Consider the following 7,529-nt stretch of genomic DNA (forward strand, 5'->3'; position numbering starts at 1 on the left):
TTCCCACTCCTGCTCAGAATGGTTCAGGCTCTTTTTATTTAGTAGATCCAAAGTCCTCTGATAAAGACCCTTTCCTCGCTGCAGGTAGGGAAGCGAAGCCCCCAGCTCTGGTCCCTTCAGACATCGAGGAGCCTGACAAGCTCTCAGTCCCTAGTCTGGTCCAGGGATCTGAGGCATTCTGGCAGTCAGGCTGCCTGCTGCCCCTGAAAAGCTCCCTTGGGAGAAAAGAGCAGCCAGCTCCCCCAGCCCCTCCGGGTCCCCCCGTTCAAATCAGACCCAGGGAAGTCATTTACCACCCTCCCCCAGGGCCGGAAGGACCTGCATAATGTATGTATCTCTTTGTGTTCTTAATCAGTTTCTAATATTTGTGTAGAACTTTGGAGCATGTGCGGCAAAGGACTGGAATGAAAGTCCTGCAGTGAACCCAGGCTTGCACACCCAGCAGCAGGAATGCTGCACGGCGCTCCAGCGCAGGCACATCCGAGAAGGGTCAGCCTTCCACCTTCCATCCTCTTGGAACACCAGCAGGAGCCCTGCTCCAAGCGACCAGCAGTTGTCCCAGGGCCGGGTTATGGGTTGGGGGCAAGTAGAGGTACTTGCACCATTAAACCAGGAACATCACCTTTCTAGGTAAAATAAAAATACTGAGGCATAAGCGAGGAAAAGAAGCTGAGTCACAGGCGCTAATTGTGTTTCCAGATCACTCTCTAGGGCTACTCCCTGCCCTTCAGCCCTATATTTGTCCTCGTACAGGTGGAACGCAGGAGGCCAAGACCTTTCTCAGGCCAGTGGATGAAGGCTGAGAGCATGGCTGCCCCAAGCTCTACTCCGAGCTCCCTACTGCATGTCTGGAGATGAGGAGGAAGCCAGCTGAGCCGCCCATTGGCAAGCCCACCTTATGGTGGTGGGCACCTCAACTCTCCAACTATTCCCAAACCACCCCTCAGGCTTCCAGAAAGAGAGATGGGAATAAGAAAACAGAAAAAGAAGAGAGAAGGGAATAAGAAAACAGAACCAGAAAATGTAAAAGGGAATGGGGAACAAAACAAGGACACGTTTTATCACTCCCTCTTCACGCGTTCAGGATTGCCCGATCTTAAAACAAACCGTGTTACTTGGCCCCCTTCCCCTTCTAGTTGCTATCTAATCTCTTTCATTTCACTGCCAAGCTTCTCAAAGGCCTGGTTTACACCCACTGCCTCCACTTCCTGTCCACTCAGCCTTTTCTTAGCACCTCCCTGCAGCCTGGCTCTGCCTGCAACTCTGCAGAAGGTGCTTGCTCCAAGATCACCCAAGTGCCTCTTCCCCGTCTTCCCAACACTCAGTCTGTGTTTGGCATCTGACACTACGGCCACCTGCTCCTCTCGAAACTCTTCTTCTGGTTTCTAGGAAACTGCCCTTTTCTCTTGCTCCTTGGCTGTCTTTGAGTCGCCTTCTCCATTGTCTGTGGGCTTTTCTTCCTTCTCCCATCTCTGTACTATGGGTGTCTCCTCGAGCTTTGCCTTTTCTCTCCAATCTCATGTCTGCTTCCACAATCCCTGAGGCAGTTGGTCTCAATCACCAGCCCTGCCTGCCAGTCCCATAATTCCAACTCCCTTCAAGGATGCAACATCTTGCCTTAGATGCCACTCTTACCTCCAACTCCCCCAAACCAAACACTCTGTCCTTCCTCCCACCTGCCTAAGAGCTTGTTCCTTTTTGCTGCCATCACCATCCTGCCAACATCATGCAGTCATGAGTCCTCCTTCCTTGTTTCCTATGTCAAGTGTGGCGGCAAGGCATTTTATCTCTTCCTGAGAGACCCTTCCAACCCTGCCATTTCCTCTTCACACATGCTGGCCTCACTCTCCTCTGGACCTTGACTGCTACTCTATCTTCCTCTCAAGTCTCCCTGCCTCCAGCCTCTTCTCCCTCAAAGTGCCCAATAATACCCCTGCAAGGCCCCTCAAAGGCTGCTGTCAGGACGTCACAGTGACTGCCCCAGGTCCGGAGCTTGAGTTATTCTTCATTGCCTCCAGGATATTGTCCATTTTGCTGGTCTGGGAAACATGGCAGGATCAATAGAAAGCACTTTGGAGCCAGACAGACCTGGGTTTGAATCTCAGCGCCGTACTTGCTGCTTGATGTTGGGCAAAAATCTTAACCTCTCTGAACCCCGTTGTTCGATCATAAAATGCAATTGAATTGACAGGCCAATGTGAGCATTAAGGGAGATGATGTGCATCAAACACCATGCGTGGTGCCTGGCACAGATAAGCACTCTGCACATGAGTGGCCCTGTGCCCTCTTGCACAATGTGGCCCTGCCTGAAATCTCCAGACCCCCTCCAGTCCGACCAGGCAAATGTCCTCAGACTCCTTACTACCTCACCATGCCATTTCCCTCTGGTCATGCTGTGATTCCACCGCCTAGACCATATCCCCCTTCCTAGTGCTTCTCAAAGCCCTCTGCTCCCTTCAAGCCCCAGTTTCAGGCCCCCACCTAGAAACCTTTGACCATTCCAGCCCACACTGAATAAGAGCTTCTCTGCCTTGGGTGGTTCTGGATGTGGACCCCTCTGTATCCCTGAAGCATCCTCCCTCGGTTTCTAGTGTGTTACCTGTGGCTTCCCAAGCTGATGGGAATGCCTGTGAGTCAGAGCCCCTGTGATCCTCCTGTGGCCCCCACAGAGCTGGGTGTACAGCAGGCTCAGAAGGCATCTAGTTAAGTGACTGACCGGGACCCAGCTGGGGAGTGGAAGGAAGAATGAGATAGGCTGGAAGCTGGGAGGAAGGCACTCTGGCAAGTTCATCCAGCACCAATGCTCTGTCTGAAGAATGGCTACAGAAGGTGGCTCGGACTCTGTGCCACAGATGCTGGTGCAGAGATGTCTGCATACACACATAGTGCACGTTTGTAGGCATGTGCACTTGTGTGCACTCATCTGCATTGTTGGTAGGGGGTAGAGGTAGGGAGACAGGCGATGGTCCCAGGGGGGCCTGCTTAAGGAAGTGGGGCCTCTGATAAAAGGAATGAAGTACAGAATCCCTTCTTCCTTTGGGAAGGGGGCTGCTGATTACTCAGCCTCTTGGCTCCTCACTGAGCAATTACCGTCCACTCCTGGTAAATCCCATGGTCTCTCCACATCCTGGGCTGATCCAGGCTTGGCAGTCACAGGATACTGACCCAGGGATGCTTGAGGTCCAGGACAGAGCAGAGGTCCTTGGGTGGAGGAGCAGGGGCATGTCCTGGGTCCTCAGCTGGGGCCCAACATAGAGCAGTGTGCAGGACTCCAGGTCTAGACACCAAAAGTGTCCAGCAGGTGACTCCAAGATGCTATTTTTCAGTTTTCCCAATTATTTCATATCACAATACCTTGGCCCGTCTCCTTCTTGAGGTTTCTAGCCCCTCTGCTTCTAAGTCTGGCTCCAGCCAGCGGTGGTTGGTTCTGCTGAAGGAGCCCTGGTCAGCCCCATCTCTGAGGGTCTCAGTTTAATCTGCCTCTGCTTCACAACCCAACTACCGTTCCCTAGGGCCAGCCCAGCTCCACCAGGCAGCTCCACCCAGGATCCCTAAGATCTTCAGGCCAGGACTCACAAAAAATCTAGCTGATGGTTGGCTCTAATGGCCAAGCAGCCTCCACCTTAGGGCCTTTGCTCCTGTCAGGTGTCCTTGGCTAATGTCGCCACTTAGCCTAGGTGACTCCTGGTAGGTCTCAGCTCAGCATATTGGCCTGTCATGAGGGCAAATCTATGGGCCACAGTCAGGTAATGGTGCCTCTCCCGGCCTCAGGGCTGTGGGCCTGTCCTAAGCCTAGGACAGCCTGAGGACTTGGCCTCCTGGTCATGATGTTCCCAAGAGCAACCACAATCTGGACAGAAGAGATCACAGGACTGCTGATATCTGATCTACCCTGTCCCAGACCATCCCTTGAACCAAGTTGAATTAGTGGGGCTGAGGGAGATGTGGGGCAAAGAACCTATGGCAAGGTAACCGCCCTGCCCACCTGCAGTCAGGTCTTGTCCCTAACAATAAAAGCTGCCATTTAGTGAGGGCCCACTATGTGTCTGGGGCTGTGCTGGACCCTTTACCTCTGCAAACTATAGTGGGCTTAATAGCCCTGGAAGGTTAAATGTGACTGTCCCCATGTTACAGATGACAAAAGTGACTCAGAGAAGTTCCATGATTGACATAGACCACACAGCTGGAGAATGGAGGGACTGGGTTTCAAAATGGATCTTTGTGACTGACCCCACAGCTCACCCGGCTGCCCCTTGCACACCTCAGCCCTGGATCCAGGATGGCCATGCCCACAAGTCCTCCCTTTTGGTGAGCTGGGCCCCTCCAAACACTCCCTGAAGGCAAGATGCACCTTCCCAAACACCCCAAACTAAACTAAGCCAGCCCCAGCCCCGCCCCATCCTCTCCCTTCTTTCCAGCTGTCCACTGTCCATCGGAAATCAGAGACTCTGGACTGGGGAGTGGGGGCGGGGTGCAGAGGGGTACAAAAGATTTTGGAGCCAGGAGGAAGACAAAAGAATGACAAGAAGGAGCAGCTGTTGTAAAGGGAAACCTGAGACAGGCACAAAGCTCAGGCCCTAATCCCAGGCTCGTGTGGAGCCAGGATAGGTCCCCCCAAGGTCAGGGATTCTAGGGGCAGGCAGATGGGAGCACTCGACTGCACTCTAGGGTGGGTCCCTTCTCCCATGTGCTCAAACAGCTGGTGCCCCCTTCCTCTTCCTGGGCCAAGCCCCCTGCTTCTTCCCGCCCCTCTTCTCTCCCATCCCTTTGAGTTTGGGGGCTCCTTCTGACTTCCATCTCTCCATGCTGAGGTCTCTGCTAACTTGCCCTAGCATGGCCCTCCTCCCCCCATTCCTGGTAGTAATTTTAGCAACTTTTCCTCTGAACTCCCGCTGGCATGTTCACAGCAAATGGCCCCTGTTTGGGCCTGACACTTGATCAGGTTGGTGACAGAGCCCAGACAAAGCAGGCACAATGCCGGGAGGGGAGGGGAGACAGATCACCTTCCTTCCACTCCTGGCCTTATTTGGTCTACCTTGGTGAAGCTGCCCTCCCTCCAGCCCCTCTTTATTTTTAGCATTTGCTCTGCCCTCCTTTGTCTTGTCTGCTATCACTCTGTAGTACACTCTGCACCATCCCCACCCACCCCCACACAGTGGGGCCTCTGGCCCCCCAGTCTCCCCACCAGGAATGTGCATGTGAGCAAAGGCACTGGCTGGGAACTCAGGCCTGGGTTTCACTTCTACACACAGTTGAAGAGAGCTACCCGGAGAAGAGTCTTCATTTTGGTCACTGTTAGATCTTTATTGACTAGAACAATGCCTGCCATGTAGTAGGTGCCCAATAAATACTTGTTGAATGAATGAATCAGTCTTCAGACAGTAGCGAGTAGAAGGAAGAGAATCATGATGGAGCCAAGAGCAGGAGCTGGAGGACTGGGGATGAATGGCAGTCTCTAAGGACATCAGACCCTCCATTCTGTTTCCGGGTTAGAGATAGGAGGCAGGGAGCCTAGAGGCAGGGAGGTGAGTTCTAGTCTGCAAGGAGGTGTGAGGAATAGAAACACTGTAACACCAACAGGCCAGTGCCCCCAAACCCGAGAGGAGGGAACAAAGTGCAATTGATTTACTAAATGTAGACAACTCCGTTTGTGGCTGCCCAACTCCACAGCCAAGGAGGCTGGCCCATGGTGAAGACACTGGCTTTGAAATGGCTGGGCCGTGTCCCAAGCATCCTTTGTGCATCTCAGTTGCCTGCGTCTGTGCCTGAGCCCTGAGAAATCGGGGAAGGTGGCCACTTTGAGCTTGGAAAGCTGGAAGGCGTAGATGAAAAGAGTTTTTGCCCTTCATCGCCAATCCCTGAGGTCCCTAACAGTGGGCCTAATTTCTCAGCACCTGGCAGGCCCTGGTCTGGACCCCCACCCCCACCCCGAGTTTGTTCTGCTGGACATGTTAGCAGCAGGACCCATGGGGGCCGCCTCAGCAGCTGTGTGCCTCAGCACCACAGAGCTGTGGCTGCATTGGACGCAGCCCCTGCGGTTCCTGGGTCCACCCCCACGTGCCTGCATCCTCCCCTGACAGCTGCTCAGTGCCCTCAGACTCTGCCTTGGTTCCAGGCGGCCCCTACTGAGCCCTCACCTGGATGTGCCCTTCCCTACTGTGCCCACTCCACTTTCAAAGTGTAACTGCCGTGCACCCCATCCCCCAGGTCTGCCGCTCTCCTTCCAAGCTGACAACTAATCAGATAGGTTAATCCGCATGCGCTGAAGAGCTGTGCGCAGGAAGGAGGGGGGATTTCAAACCAAACCACGCAGTGGTTGCCTGGACACAGAGCCAGTGAGGCTTGTGCACCCCGTTCCTGGAAGAGTGTGGCATCGGTCAGCTATGTTCTGTGCTCACGGGCTGAGCCCTGACATCCTTTCCTCACCTCTTCTGTGGCTGCTCCTAAGACCTGCAGGAAAGGGAAGATCTTTCCTGAACCTTTGCCCCACTCGCCAGAATACCAGTCTCACCAGGTCTGGATAGAGACCGCCCCACAGAACACAAGTGGATGGGTGGGCCAGGCAACGGCTATCTTGGTTAGGAGTCTCCTTCTAGCTCAGAGCAGCTGTATTATCTATGGCTCCAAAAGTGTCTGGCTGTGGGCTAAGGCATTTAGTACCTGTGGGCAGAGCTAGGAAAACGAGCCAGGCAGAAGTCTCCAAACTAGGACCATCAGGCGGCCAGGTCCTGCCCTCCGCACACAGTGGGTCCTTGCCTCCTCAGATGCCCAGCCCTCCTCCCAGACCTCCCTCCACAGGCTGGGCTCCATTTCCCATCTGCTGAGCCTCCCCCACTTGAATCTTGCTACCCTGACTGGCTACATGACCTTAAAGAAGGCACTTCTCCTCTCCATAAAATGAAGGACTTGGACCCATCACTAACAGCCTGTCTGGCTCTGAGGCTCAATGACCTCACCATATCCTCCAGCTGGTCCAAGATAATCAGTGCCTGAGACAGAGTCCCCATCTCTAGGCTCCCTGGTCGTTGTTCTTGCGGCTTGGCTGGGAAACCTCCTTCCAGCTGCCTCAGTCTAGCCCCCACCCTGGGGCCATGCCCCCAACTCTACCCTACCCCTCTGCTGCTGACACTCAGCCCCTTCCCATCTCACAGTTGGATCCAGGACCCAGGCCAGAGAGCAGAGAGGACACTGTACAAGTGGGGATAGGCCAGCACTGGGGGCAGGGGGCCTGTGGGGCAGCAGTGTCAGGGGCCAGGAGAGCCCTGGGGAAGGGCCAGGGCCCTGCATGCCTGAGGTCATGGTGGTCGTGGTCAGTTTCCTCTCCTGCCAGCTGTGGAATGTGAGGCCTGGCCTGGGAGATATTCTGGCTGCACTTTGAGCCATCCCCGCCCCCTGGAACTCAGACCCTGCATACTCCATGCCATAACAATGACGACCACTTCCAATTGTTTCCTAGCTGGGGGGGGGGGGGGGGAGCACTGTTTGGGAAAGAGGGGGGAGCCTGGGGGAAATGCTTCTAGTGACAACAG

This window comes from Diceros bicornis, chromosome 5, assembly GCF_020826845.1.
Source record: "Diceros bicornis minor isolate mBicDic1 chromosome 5, mDicBic1.mat.cur, whole genome shotgun sequence".
Lineage (NCBI taxonomy): Eukaryota > Metazoa > Chordata > Mammalia > Perissodactyla > Rhinocerotidae > Diceros > Diceros bicornis.